Raw genomic sequence first — 25,263 nt, 5'->3', positions numbered from 1 at the left:
TAGTTATAGCATTAAATCTCAATGTACATCACACTAAGGACAAAGATCCTACATGAGGAGTATTGCACAGTGACTCCTGTTGTTGACTTAACAAATTGATACTCTTGTTTATGGCATCAGTAATCACCCTAGGCACTTGTCATGAGCTGCCAATGCTATGGAAGCCCCCTGAGTTCACTGACTCTGATCATATTTAGACAAGGCCATGGTCAAAGTGGAAGTTCTCTCCTCCCTTCAGAGAAAGGTACCTCCTTCTTTGATGACCCGTTCTTTCCACTGGGATCTCACTAGCAGAGATCTTTCATTTAGGTTTTTTTTTTCCGCAGAGTGTCTTGGCTTTCCATGCCTGAAATAGTCTCATGGGCTTTTCAGCCAGATCCGCATGCCTCAAGGGCTGAATCCAAATCCAGAGTGCTGTTTAGGACATCTGCCTCTATGGGTCTGCTGTGTATCTCACTTCCCATGTTGGATCATTCCCTCCCTTTTTGATTCTATCAGCTAGTATTTGCAGACACTATTCTTGTTTATGTGATCCCTTTGGTTCTTAGTCCTATCATTATGATCAATTGTGAACAGAAATTGATCACTGGAACTAGTGAGATGGCATTGGTACATGCCACCTAGATGGGATTGAATTGGAATCCCCTGGTATGTTTCTAACTCTACCGTTTGAGGTAAGTCAGCTTGAGCATGTCCCCAATTGCACATCTCTTCCCACTCTTATTCCCACTCTTATGTTTAACAGCAATCATTTTTTCAGTTAAGTTTCAGCACTTAAGAATAATTGTGTGGTGATTACAGTATTCAACCAAAAGTATTAAGTAGAACAAACAAAAAAAATACTAAGAGGGATAGCATATCAAGTTGCTCATCAACAGTCAGGGCAAGGGCTGATCAAGTCACCGTTTCTCATAGTGTTCATTTCACTTTAACAGGTTTCCTTTTTGGTGCTCAGTTAGTTGTCCCCTATCAGGGAGAACAAGTGGTATTTGTCCCTTTGGGATTGGCTTATTTCACTCAACATAATGTTTTCCAAATTCCTAACAGGGATCACTTTTCAGTTAAAGTTTAAACACCTAAGAATAATTGTGTGTTAATTACAGAGTTCAACCAATGGTACTAGAACAAAAAAATACTAAAATGGATAAAGTATTACATTGTACATCAACCGTCAGGAGAAGAGTTATTTCAAGCATATGTCTCAGAAAAAGGAAGCCAAAAATAAAAAAAAAATAATTGGAGTCTTTTTTAAAATGAGTTTCAATGGTAAAGAAAAACAACAAATCAATTCTTAAGAAAGGAATATCCAGTATCTCTAATTGCTTTCCATATTTAACATACTTGAACAAAGCTTCCTTTTAGTAGATTCTAACATATTGTTCCATACAATGCTAACAAACAAAAAAAGATGTTTTAATAAAATTTAAAATTTACCCATAAGTTAAGCCATTATTTTACAGGTAAAGAAATGAAAACACAAGAGAGGTGTTCATTTTAGCTGGGAGATCTGTAATGCAAATGTTATAATCAAGTTATCAACAAGCATTATATGAAAATTTCTCCCAAATAAATAGCTATAGACACTCTGTACCCCCCAATAAGTGTGTCTGGAATTGAGGTATTCACAATACATGGTGGAGTATAGGACATTAGGAGACTTGAGTTAGTTGTTTCTATATCACACTTTTTAAAACTTTTTAATGTGTACAGAAATCTAAGTTTTTAGATGAAATTTTATTTTACCTCAAGGAGGTAGAGGATCATTTGGAAAACGTTGAGACCTGGGTATTTGTGTGTGTACCTATATATTATTTATAAAACACCTAATTTTAGTTTTTTACTTTGCTTAGAAGTGAGCATTATAAGACAAGGCAATTTTTACCTGAGCTCATAATCAGACACATTGTGAACAACACATCATGGAGTAGTAGACTTTGTGGTGGTAGAAAAATTATAATCGCAATTTCTGACTCACATTCTAAAGAACAGAAGGAGAAAAGCAAAGTAGAAAAGAAACACTCTCTACGTTGGAAAATGAAATTAAGAGCTATTTTAACTCTGGAAATCTTGTTAAATAAATCATTTTATGGTAGAGTGTACGTGTATTATGTTACAGGATATATTTACTCAAAATTTAAATCAATAAAGGAAGTAGACACAACAAGGGGCAGCAATTTAGAAAAATATGGATGGCAGAGCATAGTAAGTGACAAGAACTTTGTTAGGTATTGCCTGGGGAGACAATCTACACGTAGCACCACTGGTGTCCAGCACTAAGCACGGGCCTGGGGAACCTCAGACATGTCAGTGAAGCGAGCATGCAGATGTGAACGCCCACGAGGGGCGGTTCTTGTCCCTTAAGAGGCTGATGGGTCATTGCCACCATATGCATTTGCCAAGTTTCCACCATGAAATGTTCTGCGATAGGTAGCAGCATTCAGTCTATGGGGAAAATATTGCTCTTCAATACTTTCAGAAATTACATTCAAAAACTATAGTCATGATTTCTGATTGCAAATTATAGAAACTGGCTGGCACTGCAGCTCACTAGACTAATCCTCTGCCTGTGGCACCAGCACCCTGGGTTCTAGTCCCAGTTGGGGCATTGGATTCTGTCCCGGTTGCTCCTCTTCCAGTCCAGCTCTCTGCTGTGGCTCGGGAAGGCACTGGAGGATGGCCGAAGTGTTTGGTCCATAAACCCACATGGAAGACCAGAAGGAAGCATCTGGCTCCTAGCTTCGGATTTGTGCAGCATGCCAGCTGTGGCAGCAATCTAGTGGGTGAACCAACAGAAAAGGAAGAACTTTCTGTTTCTCGCTCTGTGTCTAACTCTGCTGTCAAAAATTTTTTTAAAAAATTATAGAAACCGCTTGGGACAGAAGAGTATTAAGTTCATTTTTCTAACCACAATAGACTCAGAACCATGCTGTACACATAACACAGATCCGCACAAACTCCCCACTTCTCTGCTCCAAACCTCCCCTCCCACCATGGGAGCAGCAACCAGGACTTAGGATGAAGGCTATACCCACACTGCAAGGTTTCCCAGGGCAGCATATTAAGGGTGTAGTGTGAGGTCAGTGATGTGGGGTAAGGGTCACCCACCATTGGTTTTTCTCAGCTCCTCCACCAGGCAGCGGGCCTCCTCTTGAACTCGGTCCTCAATGTTCCTCTTCCCCATCCCGAAATTCCGCAGGGTCATGAGCGAGAAGCGTCGCATCTCCTTCCATCTTTTTGCATTGCTGAAAACGATTCCTGCCAGAATGAGAAATAGAAACTAGGAGGGAGGGAGATCCCAGCAAGTAGGAAGACGCTGACATGAGGCAGCCACACAGATGGCCAAGCTCTTCTGGGGAGCTTTTTAAGTCTCTGTTTTCCATCCTTTCCACCCTATTACCACTGTTACACACACACCCACACCCACACACACACACACACTTACCAAAACCCTTATTAACTTTATCAAGTATAGGCACACTGCCTCTTCCAGCAAACTCCTCTCCAAGATCAACCAGGGCCTCCTTCACTGCCTCATATCCATGCAGCACCACAGTGGGCTTCATGCCCAGATACACAGTGAACACTGGGCCATAGAGTTTTGAGAACTGGGAAGAGAAACAAATAGCACCAAAGAAAGTACATGTCAGCCACAGAGTGTGTCTGATTCAGATGGAAATTAGCATTGTCTATGTAATATCTTTATTCTGACTTGGATTCAAATATTTTTATTTATAACTAAATAAGATAGTGACTATTATGGGTGCCACTCCTGAATGACCTATGTTGCACCATATGCTGGCAGAAGTAGTTGGTATGCAGTTTACATTTAATTCTCAAATAATACACTGAACAAGTTTATTTGCACTACTTTATAAATAAAGAAGCTGGCATCACAATAGGAGGCTCAAGTGGCTTTGCTACAATGCTGGCCAGATCTCTTGCTTTGCTGTCCAATGTTTCTGTCACTCTGTCTTTTGAGTAAATCAAATAAATCTTGAAGAAGTAGAATAAGAATGAGGAAGAGAATAGAACAAGACAGAGGAGGAGAAGAAGAGGAAAAGGAAGAAAAGGAGGAGGAGAAGGAGGGAGGGGTGACAAGGGAAATGGTGGGGTGAAAAGTAGGAGGAGCATCCAGAGGAGGAGGAGAAAGAAGAGAAGGAGAAGGAGAAGGAGAAGGAGAAGGAGAAGGAGAAGGAGAAGAAGAAGAAGAAGAAGAAGAAGAAGAAGAAGAAGAAGAAGAAGAAGAAGCAGAAGCAGCAGCAGCAGCAGCAGCACCAGAGGCAGGGACAAGACCATGCAAGCAGCATCCTAGGGAGGAACAATTTCTTCTACCCTGTAAGATTCCAGGCCACACAGCAGGGTTTCTCAGAATCTAAAAGAATTATGATGCCACCAGTTGGCCACTGAATGTTTACTTCTTTCTTTCATTCACCTAGACTAATCCAGAACCCATAGTGATGCCAGTTTTTATTGATTCTGCCGAGAAGTTCAAGATTCATGGATATTCTGAAAAAAGAAACCACATGTATAATACAATAGATGATTTCTTGAATGAAATTTCTATCAGAAACTCTTCACTTATCACTGATGTTCAGGCAAATGGCTGAAATCAACGAAGGTGAGCATACTCCTGATTTTTGTCGATATAGTGATTTTGATTCTATCTGCAGGACCTAAATATTTCTCTACTCAACTCCTGAAATTGGTAGAAGAAGTATCAAAGCTTATAGGGAGCATTTTGGTTTATAATCATCTGTTATAAGAATGTGCATCCAGGAATAGATTTTATTTTAAAAAGTCAATCTGTTTACCCTTTGTATGCCACAGGAGGAGCATAATGAATACTTACCTTAGTTGGGGATTTGCTGATGTCCTTAACATCTATCTGAAGAATATTTCCAATGATGGGGAAAGAAGTGGGGCCAGGAGGGAGTTCCCCCTCCCGGAATTCTGCTTCCAGAGTGAAAGGAGAAGTAAACAGCAGAGCCCCAACACCAGGGCCACAACTGGATCCATTCTCTTCTTCCTGGGATCCTGTGAGCTGGGAAGCACAGGCTTTATACCACTCTTGCTAATATGCTTCTCTGACGTGTCAAGCAACAGTGCACTCTATCCTCTCTTCTGAGTGGACTTTGCCTCCATGACAGAGATGAAAACAACATAGTCCCATCAAATTGTTTCCTGTGCCCACTCGGGAAATTGTAATTTCATTATATTAGGTTGTGCCCATGTATTGTTAATTAAAAAAAAAAAAAACAGGTCGTTTCAATGTGCTGTCATGATACAGAATTAATTATGATACAACAAAATCATGCCAAATTCTATGTCTGTGTTATAATGACCAGTGGAGAATTTATGACTAAAGAAATCACAGTATGCTAGGACTTGTATATCAATGTATTATATATGCATATACAATATATATGTTAATGTGCCTTAAAGCTATGTCAAAAATTAAACACTTAGTACTCAATGATGGCAGCTCTTCAAATATTTGATATACTCTACTAATATTATAGAAAACTAAACATTAGAAAATAACCATAAACCATACCTATTGAACAAAAGCAATTACCAAGTCACTAGGTAAATCAAGTGGCATGATTTCCATGATTAAATTTTAAAAGGAAAACTCGAGAAAGCAGAGAATATTAGTTTTTGTTTTTCAAATCAATAGAGATTCATAGACAATAGAGGACTTGGCCAGGGTCAAAGAGCTCACAAGTCACAGAAGGGAATTTGAGATTTTGTGTTCAATTTGGTCTGGATAATTGCTTTAAATACATTTTAATATAGCTTTTAAAACTTTATTTTTCTTTATTGGAAGGCAGAAAGAGAGAGAGAGAAAAAAAGAAAGAGAGTAAACAGACTTAGAGAATCATTTCCTGTATCTTTGTTCACTCCCCCAAATTCCAATGACAGCAAAGGCTGAGACAGGTGAAATCAGAAACCCAGAAGTCAATCCAGGTTTACCCCATGGGTGCAAGGGCCCCAGGAGCTGAGAAATCATATGCTGACCCCAGGTATAGCACTAGCATAAACCAGCTCAAACAGTGAAGCCAGGAATCGAACCCAAGCTTCTGGCATTGAGTGCCTGTGTCAAAAGCAGCAGCTGAATGAATACGCCACATTGTCTATTCTGGGGGATTTGTATGAGATCTTCTGATGCCCATCTTGTGTACTATGTCCTACACACAGGCAGCCTCCAGAACAACTTCAACAAATAAAGGAAACATAAATATTATTAACTCTCAATAAACAACACACTATGTTCATAATAAAGCAGACATCGCACCCAATAGGAGGTCCTTTAATTGACTCCAAGGATAAAGAAATCACATGTGCTCACATGAGCAGAAAAAGACAGGATTCTTCACTTTAAATCACTGTTGAGGAAAGCTTGGTTGGTACAACCAAGAGAAGAGACAATCTCAGAAATTTGCTGGAAACTATTGGGAAACTAAAACTACCCTCACCTCCAGTTCAACTCTAGCCAAGGATGATTCTGTTGGTTTGGGTCTGTCATGTTCTGAAATGAAAAGTGAAATAATGCAGCAATTCAGGGAAATAATAAAAAGAATGCTCTTGCACATGTAATAGAGGAGAAGAGGAAGGGAAATCATTCAGTGGACCCACAGCTCAAAGAACAACAACTTGTTGACCTGAGCAGGAGGTGACACTGTGTTCATGAGAATCTAAATCTCACTGAAACATAAACGTTACTAGATCACCAACGACTATGCTTATACAAAGGCATGTTTTACATATCATCAGATGTTTCTGTAAATTGGCTAGTGCTATTATTTCTAAACTTACTCGCAAAAATAAAGTTTTGTCTTGAAACACCTTAGAGAATGTTTTGTTGGTCATGAATAGAGAGATTCTGACAATTAACAAGGAGTTTCACACCCTACACATTATTTGGATTCTGTCAACTTTGCCTAAAAAAGGTAAAATCATTCCATTTGAGGGATGAGGAAACTTGGCCTGGAGATTCAGTCCCAAGATCAAAGACACACAAACTGCTGATGTTAGACTTCTGAACTGATTCCATGTGTTCCATGTGTTGCTCTGTTCTTTGAAAAAGGCATTCAGTTCAACTGGGCTTACCAACATTTTCAGAGTGTGCTTTGGTTCACTATTGTGTGATTGACTCTAACCTGTGGCTTTCATAATCAACATGAATTTAGTGAATGATTACCACAATAATTGATCAAAATCAGGTTCAATACAGTTTAGAACTTGAACAGTTCCACTTCTTGATTCATGCAACATTCAGGAGAACGAGAAGAAATTTTCTGCCTAATTCACATAGTTCTAAACTCTTAACAGAACCACAACAATTATTTTGTGTTCTCTGACCTCTGTCACTCTCTGTACAGCAATCACATTACTCCTTGAACATATGTGACCCTGCTCTTCTTCTCCTCCTTTCCCATGAGTTGACATCTTGCCTGGACTGTTTATATGCACATAGTGTTTATAAAAATCATGGATAATCTTTTTTGAAAAGGAGAGAGATGGACTGGGAAAGAAAGATGAGACAGAGCGACCACCCATCTGCGGGTTACTCCTCTAATGTCCATAGTATCTGGTGATGTGTTTGACTAAAACTGACAGCCAGGAACTCGAAACAAGTCAACCACGTAGGTAGCATGGCACCAGGAATGTGAGTCAAGGCTGCATCCTCTAAGTGTGTGCATTCTCAGGACGATGGAATGGAGAGCAGCACTGAGACTGAAACTCAGGCCCTGCTCGGGAATGCAGGAGTCCCAAATGGCACATTAAGTGCTACACCAAACACTAGTCCCACGATCATATAAAATCCAAAGATAAAATGATCTTTGGGATCAACTATTCCAAATTTATTTATTTATTTATTTATTTATTTATTTATTTTGTTTGTTTTTGACAGGCAGAGTGGACAGTGAGAGACAGAGAGAGAGAAAGGTCTTTCTTTGCCGTTGGTTCACCCCCCAATGGCCGCCACGGCTGGCACACTGCGGCCGGCGCATCCCGCTGATCCGAAGGCAGGAGACAGGTACTTCTCCTGGTCTCCCATGGGGTGCAGGGCCCAAGCACTTGGGCCATCCTCCACTGCACTCCCTGGCCACAGCAGAGAGATGGTCTGGAAGAGGGGCAACCGGGACAGAATCTGGCGCCCCGACCGGGACTAGAACCTGGGGTTCCGGCGCTGCTAGGCAGAGGATTAGCCTGTTGAGGCATGGCGCCGGCCCCAAATTTATTTTAATGTTCAGAAATGAGCAATTCTTACCTCAGTGATATATAGTGTCATCAGTACATCAGTAAAAGTGATTGTCTTAGAATCCCAGTGTTCCAGACTGGTGCTGTGGCATAATGCGTAAAGCCACCACCTGCAGTTCAGCATCGTCATTGGCTCCAAATCAAGTCCCAGATGCTCCATTCTGTGAGTCTGCTGTGTGGATTGCTTCCCATGTTGGAATATTCACTCCTTTTTAATTCCATTTGTATTACCAAAAACTTAATCCAATCTATATGATCAGTTTAACACTTAATCGTATCCAAATGCTGACTTTAACACTTAAAATGCTATTTTTACCACTGAGCTTAAAGGGATTTGGTATCCCATGGTAAGTTTGTAAACTGTACTGTTAGATGTAAATTTTTGCAAATATATGCAGAACTATACAATTTTACAGTTGCGAACTATACATTTCACAGGTACAACAGTTAATATTCCTACAATGCTGACCCATCCACCCATACTCCCACCCTTCTTCCTCCTCTTTTTTTTTTTAAAAAAAACAACTTTTATTTAGTAAATCTAAATTTCTTAAGTACAGATTATGGATTACAATGGCTTTTTCCCCCTTATAACTTCCCTCCCACCTGCAAACCTCCCATCTGTCGCTCCCTCTCCCATTCCATCTACATCAAGATTCATTTTCAATTCTCTTTATATACAGATCAATTTAGTATATAATAATATTTCATCAGTTTGCACCCACACAGAACATAAAGTGTAAAATATTGTTTCAGTACTAGTTATAGTGTTAATTCACATTGAACAACACATTAAGGCCAGAGATCCTACATGAGGAGTACGTAAACAGTGACTCCTGTTGTTGACTTAACAATTTGACACTCTTGTTTATGGTGTCAGTAATCTCCCTAGGCTCTCCTCCTCTTTTTCTAATTCAAACTCTTGATTTTACTAATATCATTTTCAATTTACACTATACAAATATGATTAACTCTATGTTGAATAAAGTGTTCAACAAAATACTATGAAGGAAAACAAAAAACTGCTCCTCAACCGTCAAGACAAGGACTGTTCAAAGTCATTGATTCCCAGCACTTATTTTAATATAAGGAATACTAATTTCCTGCATTTCATACACACAAATTTACGAACATGGTGATTCCTCCACACTACCATCCTTGACCACACAATTCATATTTTAATATCATAACCTCCTGAATTCCTCACTTCCAGGTTTCCTAGTACCCTGGCCAGTGATCAGCACTGCCTCCTTGCAGTCCACCTTCTACCCTGGCTACTTTTTGCTCAGGAGACTTGCCCCACAGCACCCAAGAACCTGAGGCCGGTGCTCCAGTTCACTCACTTCCACCTCCAATAGACTCATGGCCAAGTACAGGGAACTCGATGTGACTGGAGCCAAACAGTACACTGGAGTGTGTCTGGTCAAGGTTTCTAAAAATTTTTCACCGCAATGGACTTAAGTACCTGAAAGAGATGAAGCTGAGAAACTGCGGATTTCCAAGAATCAAGGAAGAACTGTGGCATCCTTTACTTTGGATGAAGATCTTTCAAATATTCATTATTCTGGTGAGAAACCCCTTTCAGTCAGTGCCCCTCAAGATCATCCATCTACCTTCCAAACTGCTGGATGGTAAACAGTGTTTACCGAGAGCTCACTGGAGAGGCTGTCTCTGGAAGAAGCTGGAATAAAGCGCTGAGTGCCAACATGCTGCCAATGAGAATTACATGAGATTGAAGAGATGGCAAGCAGAGGAATCTCCCAAAGCAGTAAGAACATACCAACAACTGGGTTGTTCTTTTACTTTGGAATGTCTAACTGTGCACTCGGCTCTGTGCCCTTCCCTGGGTGGTCAACATTCTCTACATCTCTTGCTTCCACATTTCCTGCATTCTGTTCCCCCAAGGGAGCTTCTAGGTCTTTGAATTTGAGCCACTGTCCTGCAGAGAAGTGGTCTGATTCTGCACACTAGTCCCTCAGCTCGCTGTGGAAATCCTGAGCTTTTCATCAGTTGCCCTTAGTAGTTTCTATTGTGTTTTGACTTCTGTGTTTTACTGGAAGTGGTTTCATATCCAGAGCCCTGATCTTTCTTGCAGAAGATGAAATAAATTGTTGTTTTCTGAATAGTGAGAATTTTTCCCAGGATTTTTTGCTACCTTGCATATAACCCGATGTATCAGGGGTGTGGACCTGTCCATGTAAGCAGACGCTTCTGAATATTCATTTTCTTGTAACCTTGAAGAAAACTGATTGTGGGTTTCGATTATGTTGCAGCTAATGTTGATAAGCTAATGCCAGGTTTTTGTCTTGCTGTGATGACCACTCTAAAACATGCTGTCTTAATGCAGAGAGAAGTGAATACTTGAATCATGACAGCACACTCAACTTCAACCATGGACATGGTTGAAGCAGTGAGAAATGCTCCCTTATCACCAGTGAATCTGCACTGAATGTCTTCAGCATTTGCTGCCCTTCCCACAAGTGCAGATCCTCAACAGGATGAAGTCCATGCATCATGTCCCTGTCTGGTGCAGAGGCCCATGTGACACAATGGCTAGTTGCATCACACCACACCATGGAGGTTACTGAGCTGAGCCCCACCTGTAAGCAACCTGCACCAACCATGAGGGCTGATCATTCAACATGGGTTGAAGTGGAGGAAACTAAATAAAGTGATTAAACATTATAGGAGTTAATGGATAGACAATGCCTCTGAAGAGAGGGAGTTGCAGACAACAGCACAGAGGCAGAGAGTTTATTCTCTTTCAAATAGGAATGAAGCATAGCTGGTATGAAGGTGGCACAGAAACAAATCCATTGACAGCTGCAGTGATGTCCAGGTCCTTTGGACCAACCGGAGATTGCAGTTCAAAGTTCTGCAAAATGGAGGCCAGGCCCTCTCCCACACAGATCCATTTTCCTGAAAATAACAAACAGAGAGAGGTGTTAGTAAACTGGCACAGGTGCAGTCTCTTATCTGTGGCGCGATCTACATTCTATGCCCCGGTACCCGCCGCCATTACTGACATTCTATGCCCCGGTACCGGCCACCATTACTGAAAGCCAGGTAGACACATGGCCCAAACTACCTGTGCCAAGCTCCACCCCCAACCTAATGGGATTGGCTAATTCCTACCTCACTGCCCACCCCCTGGATAATCTATATTAGACCTCCATCCCAGACATGCATTCTCTTTTTCCTTCGCTGCCCCTTCACTCCGGTTTGTAGGATGTTCCCCAATAAACCCTTTCCTTTATTCTGGTGTTCGGTGTGTTTTGCGATGGTTAACATTAATATATAACAGAGGGCAATCACTTGCAGTCTTAACTCTGAATGTAACAAACACTGTGTTAGTAACTGGTACAAAGAAAATAGATGGTAATTGATGGATGCATGGATGTGTGGATGGATGCATGGATGGAAGTTTGGAAAGGTTTGCATAGACAAATGTATAAGGTCTGGCACACTTCTCTCTCCTATTAGCCCTAGCCATGCACATTTTTCAGCAACTTTGATGCACAATCAAATTTCAGGTTTTGCATTCTACTGTTTTTTCTGACCGCATAAGAACAGTTTTCTGATCCTTTCATTCATTATGTCCTTAATACTGCGCTTCATTTCTCGTCTGTACATTACGTCTATTTCTTTTGGGGCAGATGAAATGTCATCTTTACTATCAGAATGTTGGGTACTCCACACCATGCCTCACAATTGGATATGAGAGAGCAAGAACCAGGTATCTTTTCTCCATACTTCCTCCCTACCCCCTGCAGAGTATGCATCCCTCTCATACAGCACTAAAAACAATGGAAACTGATTATCTTTACTCAGCTAGTCACTAAATTGGGTGAGGTCTTTGAGTTCTTTGAGTACTGTTCTGTGCTTGCTTATACTTGTATCTCCAGACAAGACTCCTCAGGGTGAGAGACACCACATAGAAGAATTTCAATGAAGTTGTGGAGTTGGACATCTTTACAATGGTGTGTGACAGAAAGTCTTCTCAATTTTACCTTCTAGGAAGATATCTTAGGTACCCCGAGTATGCATCTAGAGGAAGAATTCAATCAACCTATAGTTTAGATTTCTCAGGGTGGAAGGAATGTGTCAACAACCCAGAGCCTCAGTAACCTGGTGAATAATGAGGATGTATTGTGAGCAGAGAAAGTTCATGGACATTGCGGGTTGTGTTCCTGATCGTGTACAAAAAGGAATTTACCAGTTCCCTAGATGGTAGCATGGTACCAAAAAGTTTTCTAGTTCCAAAACCAGAAAAAAAAGTACTGCAAAGAAAGAGAACTAGAGACCAAAATCCCAGATGAGCATTTAGCAAGAATTCTCAGATGAATACTAGCTATTCAAATCCAACAACATTTCAGAATCAGTATTCAATTGAACCAAGTAAGATTTAACCCTGGAATGCAGACAAGGTACACCATATGCAATTCAATAAGTGAGATTCATCATATTAACAATTGTGAAATAAAAACCATATGATTAACTCAATAGGTGCAGAGAAATCCTTTAATATATTTAAAGCACCATTTCATGATCAAAACTTTAAGGAAAATGTGTATAGAAGGATCATTCCCATATAAATATATAGGACAAACCAACATCCAGCATCATATTGAATGTGAAAAAATTGGAAGCATATCCATTAAGATGTGGAACAAGACAAGGAGGTCCACTTTCACCATTACTATTCAATACAGTTCCAGAAATTTTGTCAGAGCCATTGTGCAATAAAGAAATCAAAGGGATACAAACTGGAAAGCAGGAAGTCAAAGTATCCCTGTTTGCAGATGACATGATCCTTTATTTAAGGGAACCAAATGACTCCACCAAGGGACTATTGGAACTCATAAGAGAATCTGCAGGATATAAAATCAATACATAAATACATCAGTAATATTTGGATACAAAGACAATGCCATGGTTGAGAAAGAAATTGTAAGATTAGCTTCATTGAAAATAGCTACAAAAATTTAAATATCTTGAAATAATTTTTTGACAGGCAGAGTGGACAGTGAGAGAGAGAGACAGAGAGAAAGGTCTTCCTTTGCTGTTGGTTCACCACCCAATGGCCGCTGTGGCCGGCATTCTGCTGCCAGCACACCACGCTGATCCAAAGCCAGGAGCCAGGTGCTTTTCCTGGTCTCCCATGGGGCGCAGGGCCCAAGCACTTGGACCATCCTCCACTGCACTCCTGGGCCACAGCAGAGAGCTGGACAGGAAGAGGAGCGACCAGGACAGAATCTGGTGCCCCACCGGGACTAGAACCCGGTGTGCCTGCACCGCAGGCAGAGGATTAGCCTATAGAGCCATGGCGCCGGCCTTGAAATAAATTTAACCAAGGGTGTGAAAGATCTCTACAATGAAAATGTTAAAAAATTAAGTAAAAATAGAAAAAGACATAAAAATGGAAAACTCTTCCATTTTCTATTGTAAAGCATAATATCATAAATGTCCATACCACCCAAAACAATTTGAAAAATACCAAGGACATTCTTTTCAGATATAAAAAAAATTGATGTTAAAATTCATATGGAAACATAAGGAATCCCTGTGTTTTTTTTTCTTTTTTTTAACTTTTATTTAATGAATATAAATTTCCAAAGTACGGCTTATGGATTACAGTGGCTCCCCCCCCCCATAACGTCCCTCCCACCTGCAACCCTCCCCTTTCCCACTCCCTCTCCCCTTCCATTCACATCAAGATTCATTTTTGATTCTCTTTATATACAGAAGATCAGTTTAGCATACATTAAGTGAAGATTTCAACAGTTTGCTCCCACACAGAAACATAAAGTGAAAAATACTGTTTGAGTACTAGTTATAGCATTAAATCTCAATGTACAGCACACTAAGGACAGAGATCCTACATGAGGAGTAAGTGCACAATGACTCCTGTTGTTGACTTAACAAATTGACACTCTTGTTTATAGCCTCAGTAATCACCCTAGGCTCTTGGCATGAGCTGTCAAGGCTATGGAAGCCCCCTGAGTTCACTGACTCTGATCATATTTAGACAAGGCCATGGTCAAAGTGGAAGTTCTCTCCTCCCTTCAGAGAAAGGTACCTCCTTCTTTGATGACCCGTTCTTTCCACTGGGATCACACTCATGGAGATCTTTCATTTAGTTTTTTTTTTTTTTTTTCCCCAGAGTGTCTTGGCTTTCCATGCCTGAAATACTCTCATGGGCATTTCAGCTGGATCCGCATGCCTTAATGGCTGATTCTGAGGCCAGAGTGCTGTTTAGGACATCTGCCATTCTATGGGTCTGCTGTGTATCTCACTTCCCATGTTGGATCGTTCTCTCCCTTTTTGATTCTATCAGCTAGTATTTGCAGACACTATTCTTGTTTATGTGATCCCTTTGACTCTTAGTCCTATTATTATGATCAATTGTGAACAGAAATTGATCACTGGAACTAGTGAAATGGCATTGGTACATGCCACCTTGATGGGATTGAATTGGAATCCCCTGGTATGTTTCTAACTACCGTTTGAGGTAAGTCAGCTTGAGCATGTCCCGAATTGCACATCTCTTCCCTCTCTTATTCCCACTCTTATATTTAACAGTGATCACTTTTCAGTTAAGTTTCAGCACTTAAGAATAATTGTGTATTGGTTACAGAATTGAGAAGTTTCTGTTATCCCTGTGTTTATTTTACCTCAATTCATAGTAGATAAGCTTTAGACTGAACTCAGCTTTCCATCACCTAATGACTGGATAAAGAAACCGTGATTATATGCATACTGTTGAATATACTGTGCAATACACATAAAAAGTGAATTCCTATCTTTAGCGATAGAAACCTTATGCTTAGTTAAATAAGCCAGTCCCAAAAAGACAAGGGAAAATGGAGGTCACCCAACTCAAATGCTTAGTAACTTCTGTATTATTGCCAGATTGTCTGAACTTGAGTCACCTTGTATTTGATGTAAATGAATCATTTTTTAAGCCAGCATTAACTACATTTCCTTCTGTTTACACACAGCATAATCTTAATAAATAATTATATCAGTAAGTTAGGAGCACCTCATGAAATTATTTCATGCCCAATATAGAGTTCACAATTTTCGCCTTCTGCCAAAACTTGATATGGAATCAATTGTACCTGCAAGTTCATTAAGAAGCTGAAAGTATGCAAAGCTGATATGGCAGCAAAACCTAGAATGATAAAAGGTTCCTCAAGAAATGATGAGGTCAGCACCACTGTGTCCAGAAGGGAAGCAACTGGCAAGATGGACGGGGGACACACACAGGAATGAATCGGAAGGTACAAGGTGAAGAGACGCTGTGGTCATGAAGATACATCTGAGATGTTCATTGTGCACACTGACCAAGGACAGAATAGGAGTAGTGCTGATGCCAGAACTAATGGACTAATTGTATGGGGTTCTCACCCACTGTATGTGAGGAGAGAATAAGCCATTGAAAAGGACATGCGCGTTTGGAAAGGACTGAAAAGATTGCATGACAGAGAACCTATCGGAAGGAGAAATTTTTAAATATTGAGGACAAGAGATCATTTATATTTATAGTTTTAGTTTTCTAACCAGTCCCTAAGTAGGCATTATATTAATGAAGTTTTTATAATATCGAAATGATCTGTGCATATCAGTGTTATATAATCAACACTCTGAAAATAAACTAAATCCTCTCAGCACATACATTTGCTACACAAAGACACACACACAAAAAATAGCAAAGTGGTAGACTTTCCATACAATAGAGCAGTGATACTGCTGTGATGGCAATTCTGGAGCAATGTCACAAGCATGCTACATCAGGAAGTTCAAGAATCAGTCCCTGCAGGAAAAGAAAATCACTGATCTTGAAACATCTGTCTGGGGAAAGTATTTCAGGACTCTGGGTTCTCATCAGACAGTTGCAGCATTCATGCTAGTGCTTGATGAAGAACTTGTCTGCTGTATTTCTGGGAATTTTGGCGTTTCTCATATAAGTAGAGGCCAACATACGTCGTACCTCAGCTCTGTGGCAGGCAATTTTGGGGCCAGTGTCCTGTGCTGTGTGGCTTTCTGGTCCCAGACTGGGCAAGGGAAATATTTTCCTTTAAAAATAAGGAGTTGTGCCTTTTTATTACTGAAGGGCTGGGCATTGTTTCAACCCCATGTGGTCCAACAACTTCTCCAGGGCATTAAGTGAGGAATTTAAAGAAGCGCAATGACTTTAGCATTTTTTTTCTATTTTTACTGGACCCGATTTTAACAAAATCTGTCACACACTGACCAGTAGCAGAGAAAACAGAACAAGATCCAAGTGACCACATGACAGGAAATATAACCTTTGGTAAAATAATTTAATATTTTCTAAATAAATATGTAGTTGCAGGCTTTGTCAAGGAAAAATAACAATATGTGTGATGCAGAAAATTCTCATTTCCAGAATTGACATATTATGTCCATTTCTCAACAAAAAATTACATGGTATACAAAGAAGCAAGAAATATGACCCATTAAGAATTTAAAAATGATTTTACAGGGACAGCACTGTAGCACAGTGGGCAAAGCCACCACCTGCACTGCTGGTATACCTTTTGGGCGCCAGTTCGAGTCCTGACTACTCCTCTTCTGATCCAGCTCTCTGCTATGGCCTGGGAAAGCAGTAGAAGATGGTCCAAGTCCTTGAGCCTCTGCACCCACTTGGGAGACCTGGAGAAAGCTCCGGGCTCCCAGCTTCGGTTTGGTATAGCTCCGGCCATTGCGGTCATCTAGGGAGTGAACCAGTGGCTGGAAGACCTTTCTCTCTCTCTCTCTCTCTCTCTCTCTCTCTCTGCCTCTCTGTAACTCTGCGTTTCAACTAAATAGATAAATCTTTTTAAAAAAATGATTTTACAGAAGTAATTTCTGAGGAAACAAAGTCATTGGTCTCATGATAAAATCTTAAAGTTCAATTTCTAAAATGTTCAAGAGCTGAAGAAAATTATATACAAAGAATGAAATACAGTTACAAGAATATGTGTGAAAAAGTAGAATATAACACTAAAGAAAAAGAAAATAAAGAAGGAAAAACAAAGAGAAACTCAGAATTTGAAGATATACTAAGAGATAAGTATTCATGTTATGAGTAGCTATGCGCAGCTGGCACTGTGGTGTAGCAGGAAAAGTCACCTCTTGCAGTGCCAGCATCCCATATAGACACCACTTCAAGTCCCCGCTTCTTGACTCCCAATCCAGCTCCTGCTAATGCTCCTGGCAAAGTAGTGGGAGATGGCCCAAGTGCTTGGGCTCCTGCCCACTTGTGGGAAAACTGGTAGAAGCTCCTGGCTCCTGGCTTTGGATTGGCATAGCTCTGGATATTGCAGACATTTGGGGAGTGAATCAGTGGATGGAAGATCTCTCTCATAATGTCTGTAACTCTGCCTTTCAAATAAATAAATAAATATTTAAAGAAAATAATTTAAAAAGAGTAAATATATAGGTAATGGTAAAAATAATATTTTTATGTTTTTAATGTAAGTGTTTTTAAATAAAAATCTTATAGCAGAATTATAAATATATGTTACTGGATATAACATAAAAAGATACAGTGTGTAATAACAACATTATGCCAATTAGGAAAAGCCAGTCCCAGAAGGAGAAACATTTTGTGTTTCCAGTTATAGGTACCTAGAATAGCTAATACCAGGAAACAGCATGTAGAATGGTGGTTGACAGGGACTGGAGAGCAAGAAATTATTATTTAATAGATATTAAGTTTCTATTTTGTAGAATAAAATAATTCTGGTATGGATGGTGGTGATAGTTACAAAACAAAGTGAATGTGCTCAATGTGACCAAATGTTGTTCCTCTTAAATAATTAGTTTAACAACTTTTCTATTATGCACATTTTGCCACACTTTAAACTTCTTTATGTATTACACATCCTAATCAAATATAATTTATCCAAGAAATTCAGGGGTGGTTAAAAGAAAAGCGATTAGTGCAGGATAACCCATTTTTAGAATGTGGAAAAAAATCATCTCAAAAGATTTTTAAAAACCATTAGCAGTAAGAGTTCAAGTTGCCAGAATAGGAAGGGAGCTTACTGCTCTATAGGGAAAGATAGGTAAAAAAAAAAAAAAAAAAAAAAAAAAAAAAAAAAAAAACTGAAGATACTGCATTCCAAGGGGAAAGTTAGGGAGAAAACTGTGGTGGAAATTCTGCAGACAGTAGAGGGACCCTTAGATCTATGCGGAGGGCACAGACGCACAGCATGAACATGGACACAACACAGGAACTCAGCGGCTGTGCGCCTAAGAGAAAATAGCTATGGAAAGTGAGGTGAGATCATACTGTAGCAGCCCATGCTACTGACAATATAGCTGGGGGGAGTACCTACCATGAGTCTGGCCTGGAGCCCTGTGGGGGACTCAATACTTGCTAACATAGTGGGCAAAAGAGGAACATTTCTCCCTCCCAAAACTTCCACAACAGCACTTGGCAACTGAGTGATAGAGGATGGATGCCATTTTGGATACAGGTAACAGCTGCACCAGCTCTTGTGTGCAAAGCAACTAGTTGAGACGAGACAGATGCCAACTGTGAATTGGAGAGGGAGGAGGATGAGGAATGGGAGAGTGGGTGGGAGGGCTGGTATGGTGGGAAGAATCACTATATTCCAAATATTGTATGTATGAAATGCATGAAGTCTGTATTCTTTAAATAAAATGTTTCTTTGGGGAAGTAAATAATCAATCAATAAATAAATCTTTAAAATAAATAATTAAATAAATAAATAGAAACAACAAAGAGATCTATAGACCAATATCTCTGATGAACACAGACACAAAAATCCTTAACAAAATATTAGCTAATCAGATCCAACAACACAGCATAAAGATCATTCACCTGGACCAAGTGGGACTCATCCCTGGAATGCAGACATGACTTAACATTCACAAATCAACCAATGTGATGCATTACATAAACAAAAAACCTAATATTATCATTACAATAAATGCAGAGAAAGCGTTTGATAAAATATGACATCCTTTCACGATGAAACACCCTTTCATGAAGAAAACCTTAAGGAAATTGGGTATAGAAGAAACATTCTTAAGCATAATCAAGGCAATCTATGATAAATCCACAGTCAGATTCTTATTGAGAGGTAAAAAATTACAAGCATCTCCAATAAGATCTGAAATGAGGCAAGGATGTCTACTATCACCATTGCTATTAAATATAGCACTGGAAGTTTTAGTCAAAGCCATTAGAAAAGAAAAAGAAATCAAAGGGACACAAATTGGAAATGAGGACGTCAAACTACCCTATTTGCAGATGACATGATTCTATATATAGGGGATCCAAAATACTCCACTAAGAGACTATAGAGACTTATAAAAAAAGACTATGGCAAAGTTGGCAGACACAAAATCAGCACACAAATATCAATGCCTTTGTATACACAGAAAATTTGATAGCTGAGAAAGAACTTCTAAGATCAATTCCATTCACAATAGCTACCAAAAATAAATAGCTTGGAACACATTTGACAAAGGATGTCAAAGACCAATACAATGAATATTACAAAACAATAAAGAAAAAATGTAGGAGAAGATACAAAAAAATGGAAAAATCTTCCATGTTTATGGATTAGAAGAATCAATGTCATCAAAATGTCCATACTACCAAAAACAATTTATGGATTCAATCTGATCCCAAACAAAATACCAAGGACATTCTTCTCAGATCTTGGAAAAATAATTCTACAATTCATATGGAATCACAAGAGACCACAATAGATAAAGCAATCTTACACAACAAAAACAAAACAGGTGGCATCACAATACCAGATTTTAAGTCACACTGCACAACTACACAGCAATTATCATCAAAATAGGCTAGTACTGACAAAAAAAAAAAAGAAATATAGACCAATGGAACAGAACAAACTCCAGATATCAGTGCATGCTTCTACAACAAGCTAATCTTGGACAAAGGAACTAAAACCAATCCCTGGAGCAAGGACATTCTCTTAAACAAAATGGTGCTGAGAAAATAGGATCTCCACATACAGAAATATGAAATAAGACCATACCTTCTACTTTATACAAAAATCCACTCAAAATGAATCAAAGACCTAAATTTATGACCCCATAGCATCAAACTACTAAAGAACATTGCAGAAACTCTGCAAGACATTGCCATAGGCAAAGACTTCTTGTAAAAGACCCCAGAATGACAGGCAATCAAAGCCAAAATTGAAGTGGGATTACATCAAACTAAGAAGCTTCTGTACTGCAAAACAAACACTCAGCAAAGGGAAGAGGCAACCAACAGAATGGGAGAAATTATTTTCAAACTATGCAACTGATAAAGCTTCACATCCAGAATCTATAAAGAGCTCCACAAATTCCACACCAACAAAACAAGCAACCCAGTGAAGAAATGGGCAAAGGAATTGAACAGACATTTTCAAGAGAGGAAATTCAAATGGCCAACAGATACTTGAGCACATGCTCAGGATCACAAGCCATCAGGGAAATGCAAATCTAAACCACAATAAGTGTTGTTTTTTTTTAAAGATTTTATTTATTTATTTTAAACTTTTATTTATTTATTTATTTATTTTAAACTTTTATTTAATGAATATAAATTTCCAAAGTACGGCTTATGGATTACAATGGCTTCCCCCCCATAACGTCCCTCCCACCCGCATCCCTCCCCTTTCCCACTCCCTCTCCCCTTCCATTCACATGAGGATTCATTTTCGATTTTCTTTATATACAGAAAATCAGTTTAGCATACATTAAGTAAAGATTTCAACAGTTTGCTCCCACACAAACATAAAGTGAAAAATAATAGATGATTTTTTAAATTATGATGAAATCAGATCAGACCTATTGTCATGTTTAATCCCTGTGAGAGTCAATGGGAATTGATAATTTCTTTTTTTTTTTGCAGAAGATCAGTTTAGTATACATTAAGTAAAGATTTCAACAGTTTGCACCCCCATAGAAACACAAAGTGAAATATACTGTTTGAGTACTTGTTATAGAACTAAATCTCAATGTACAGCACATTAAGGACAGAGATCCTACATGAGGAGTAAGTGCACAGTGACTCGACTTCTGCTGTTGACTTTACAAATTGACACTCCTGTTTATGGCATCAGTAATCTCCCTATGCTCCAGTCATGAGTTTCCAAGGCTATGGAAGCCTTTTGAGTTCTCTGACTCTTATCTTGTTTAGACAATGTCATAGTCAAAGTGGAGGTTCCAGGTCTTGGCTATTGTGAATTGTGCTGCAATAAACATTAAGGCGCAGACCGCTTTTTTGTTTGCCAATTTAAATTCCTTTAGGTAAATTCCAAGGAGTGGAATGGCTATGTCGAACGGCAGGGTTATATTCAGGTTTCTGAGGAATCTCCAGAATGACTTCCATAGTGGCTTGACCAGTTTGCATTCCCACCAACAGTGGATTAGTGTCCCTTTTTCCCCACATCTTCTCCAGCATCTGTTGTTGGTAGATTTCTGCATGTGAGCCATTCTAACCTGGGTGAGGTGAAACCTCATTGTGGTTTTGATTTGCATTTCCCTGATTGCTAATGACCTTGAACATTTTTTCATGTGCCTGTTGGCCATTTGGATTTCCTCTTTTCAAAAATGTCTATTGAGGTCCTTGGCCCATCTCTTAAGTGGGTTTTTGGTTTTGTTTCTGTGGAGTTTCTTGATCCCGTTGTAGATTCTGGTTATTAACCCTTTATCTGTTGCATAGTTTGCAAATATTTTTTCCCATTCTGTCGGTTGTCTCTTCACTCTCCTGACTGTTTCTTTTGCAGTACAGAAACTTCTCAATTAGATGCTATCCCAATAGTTGATTTTGGCTTTGACTGCCTGTGCTCCCAGGTCTTTTCCAGAAATACTTTGCCTGTGCCAATATCTTGAAGGGTTTCTCCAATGTTCTCTAATAACTTGATGGTGTCAGGTAGTAGATTTAGGTCTTTAATCCATGTTGAGTGGATATTTGTGTAAGGTGTAAGGTAGGGGTCTTGCTTCATGCTTCTGCACGTGGAAATCCAGTTTTCCCAGCACCATTTATTGAATAGACTGTCCTTGCTCCAGGAATTGCTTTTAGATCCTTGATCAAATATAAGTTGGCTGTAGATGTTTGTGTTGATTTTTGGTGTTTCTATTCTGTTCCATTGGTCTATCCATCTGTTTCTGTACCAGTACCATGCTGTTTTGATTACAACTGCCCTGTAGTATGTCCTGAAATCTGGTATTGTGATGCCTCCGGCTATGTTTTTGTTGTACAAGTTTTCTTTAGCTATTCGAAGTCTCCTGTGTCTCCATATGAATTTCAGCATCATTTTTTCTAGATCTGAGAAGAATGTCTTTGGTATCCTGATTGGAATTGCATTGAATCTATAAATTCCTTTTGGGAGAATGGACATTTTGATGATGTTGATTCTTCCAATCCATGAGCATGGAAGATTTTTCCATTTTTTGGTATCCTCTTCTATTTCTTTCTTTAAGGTTTTGTAATTTTTATTGTGGAGATCTTTAACATCATGGTTAAGTTTATTCCAAGGTATTTGATTGTTTTGTAGCAACTGTTGGTTTTTGTGCATTGATTTTATATCCTGCCACTTTGCCAAACTCCTCTATGAGTTCCAATAGTCTCTTAGTGAGTTCGTTGGATCCTCTAAGTAAAGAATCACATCGTCTGCAAAGAGGGATATTTTGACTTCTTGCTTCTGAATTTGTATTCCTTAAATTTCTTTTTCTTGTCTGATGGCTTTGGCCAAAACTTGCAGACCTATGTCAAATAGCAGTGGTGAGAGTGGGCATCCCTGTCTGGTGCCAGATCTCAGTGGAAATGCTTCCAACTTTTCCCCATTGAATAGGATGCTGGCCGTGGGATTTTCATAAATTGCTTTGATTATATTGAGGAATGTTCCTTCTATATCCAATTTGCTTAGAGTTTTTATCATGAAAGGGTGTTGAATTTTATCGAATGCTTTCACTGCATCAATTGAGATAATCATATGTTTTTTCTTTTGCAGTCTGTTAATGTGGTGAATCACATTGATTGATTTGTGAATGTTGAACCAACCCTGCATAACATGGATAAATCCCACTTGGTCTGGGTGGATGATTTTTCTGATGTGTTGTTGTATTCTATTGGGGAGAATTTTTTTTTAACTTTTATTTAATGAATATAAATTTCCAAAGTACGATTTATGGATTACAATGGCTTCCCCCACATACCGTCACTCCCACCCACTACCCTCCCCTTTCCCACTCCCTCTCCCCTTCCATTCACATAAAATTCATTTTTGATTATCTTAATATACAGAAGATCAGCTTAGTATACATTAAGTAAGGATTTCAACAGTTTGCTCCCACACAGAAACATAAAGTGAAAAATAATAGATGATTTTTTTAAATGATGATGAAATCAGATCAGAACTATTGTCATGTTTAATCCCAGTGAGAGTCAAGTTGGGAGTTGATAATTTCTTTTTTTTTTTTTTTACAGAGGATCAGTTTAGTATACATTAAGTAAAGATTTCAACAGTTTGCACCCCCATAGATATTGGTGAGAATTTTTTTGAGGATTTTTGCATCTATGTTCATCAGGGATATTGGTCTATAATTTTCTTTCAGTGCTGCATCTTTCTCTGGCTTAGGGATTAAGGTGATGCTGGCTTCATAGAAAGAATTTGGGAGGACTCCCTCTTTTTCGATTGTTCTGAATAGTTTGAGAAGAAATGGGGTTAGTTCTTCTTTAAATGTGTGGTAGAATTCAGCAGTGAATCCATCTGGTCCTGGGCTTTTCTTTTCTGGGAGGGCCTTTATTACTATTTCAATTTCTGTTTCAGTTATGGGTCTATTTAGGTTTTCTATGTCTTCCTGGTTCAATTTAGGTAGATTGCATGTGTCCAGGAATCTATCCATTTCTGATAGATTTTTCTGTTTGCTGGCATACAAGTCCTTGTAGTAATTTCTGATGATTCTTTTTATTTCTGTGGTGTCTGTTGTTACGTTACCTTTTTCATCTCTGATTTTATTGATTTGGGTCTTTTCTTTTTTTAGTTAGTTGGGCCAATGAGGTGTCAATTTTGTTTATTTTTTCAAAAAAACACTCCTCGTTTGGCTGATTTTTTGTAATTTTTTTTGGATTCAACCTTTTGATTTCTTCTCTGATTTTAATTATTTCTCTTCTCCTACTAGATTAAGGTTTGATTTGCTGCAGTTTTTCTAGGTCCTTGAGATGTGCTGAAAGCTCATTTATTTGGTACCTTTCCAATTTCTTGATATAGGCACTATTGCTATAAACTTGCCTCTCAATATTGCTTTTGCTGTATCCCATAAGTTTTGATATGTTGTGTTGCTATCCTCATTTACTTCCAGATAGTTTTTGATTTCTCTTTTGATTTGTTGAATGACCTAGTGTTCATTCAGGAGCATGTTGTTCAGTCTCCATGTGTTTGCATACTTTCTAGGGTTTCCTGAGTTGTTAATTTCCAGCTTCATTCTGCTGTGGTCTGAGAAGCTGCATGGTATGATTCTAATTCTTTTGAATTTGCTGAGACTTGCTTTATGGCCTAGTATGTGATCAATCCTAGAGAAGGTTCCATGCACTGCTGAGAAGAATGTGAAGTCTTTAGATGTAAGATTGAAAGTTCTGTAGATATCTGTTAGATCCATTTGGGCAATAGTGCTGATTAAATCTGCTGTTTCCTTGTTGATCTTCTGTCCGGATGATCCGTCCATTTCTGAGCGTGGTGTATTGAAGTCCCCCAGTACTATTGTATTGGGGTCTAAGTCTCCCTTTAAGTCCCTTAACAAATCTTTTAAATAGACCGGTGCCCTGTAATTAGGTGCATATACGTTTATAATAGTTACATCTTCCTGTTGAATTGAACCCTTATTCATTGTATAGTGTCCCTCTTTGTCTCTCTTAACAGTTTTTGTATTAAAGTTTATTTTGTCTGATATTAAGATGGCTACACTCACTTTTTTTTCATTTCTGTTGGC

At 39.0% G+C, this 25,263-nt stretch overlaps 1 pseudogene across 1 annotated transcript in view; it reads right to left on the bottom strand.

Moving 5' to 3' along the window:
* The window catches only part of LOC100348929 (cytochrome P450 2C5-like), a 38,138-nt pseudogene extending 33,122 nt beyond the window's left edge, over nucleotides 1-5,016 (bottom strand). The window contains exons 1-3 of the transcript XR_016222092.1: nucleotides 4,850-5,016; nucleotides 3,443-3,605; nucleotides 3,106-3,255 (exon numbers count right to left, since the gene is read on the bottom strand). The product of XR_016222092.1 is annotated as a cytochrome P450 2C5-like (transcript). The remainder of the gene's footprint in view (nucleotides 1-3,105; nucleotides 3,256-3,442; nucleotides 3,606-4,849) is intronic.
* Nucleotides 5,017-25,263: the final 20,247 nt, after the last annotated feature.

The sequence above is a fragment of the Oryctolagus cuniculus genome, chromosome 15 (assembly GCF_051225735.1).
Source record: "Oryctolagus cuniculus isolate XC-2025 breed Fujian yellow rabbit chromosome 15, ASM5122573v1, whole genome shotgun sequence".
NCBI classification, from domain to species: domain Eukaryota; kingdom Metazoa; phylum Chordata; class Mammalia; order Lagomorpha; family Leporidae; genus Oryctolagus; species Oryctolagus cuniculus.
Note: the sequence above shows the minus strand (reverse complement) of the source record. Positions and strands in the feature narration are given on the sequence as shown.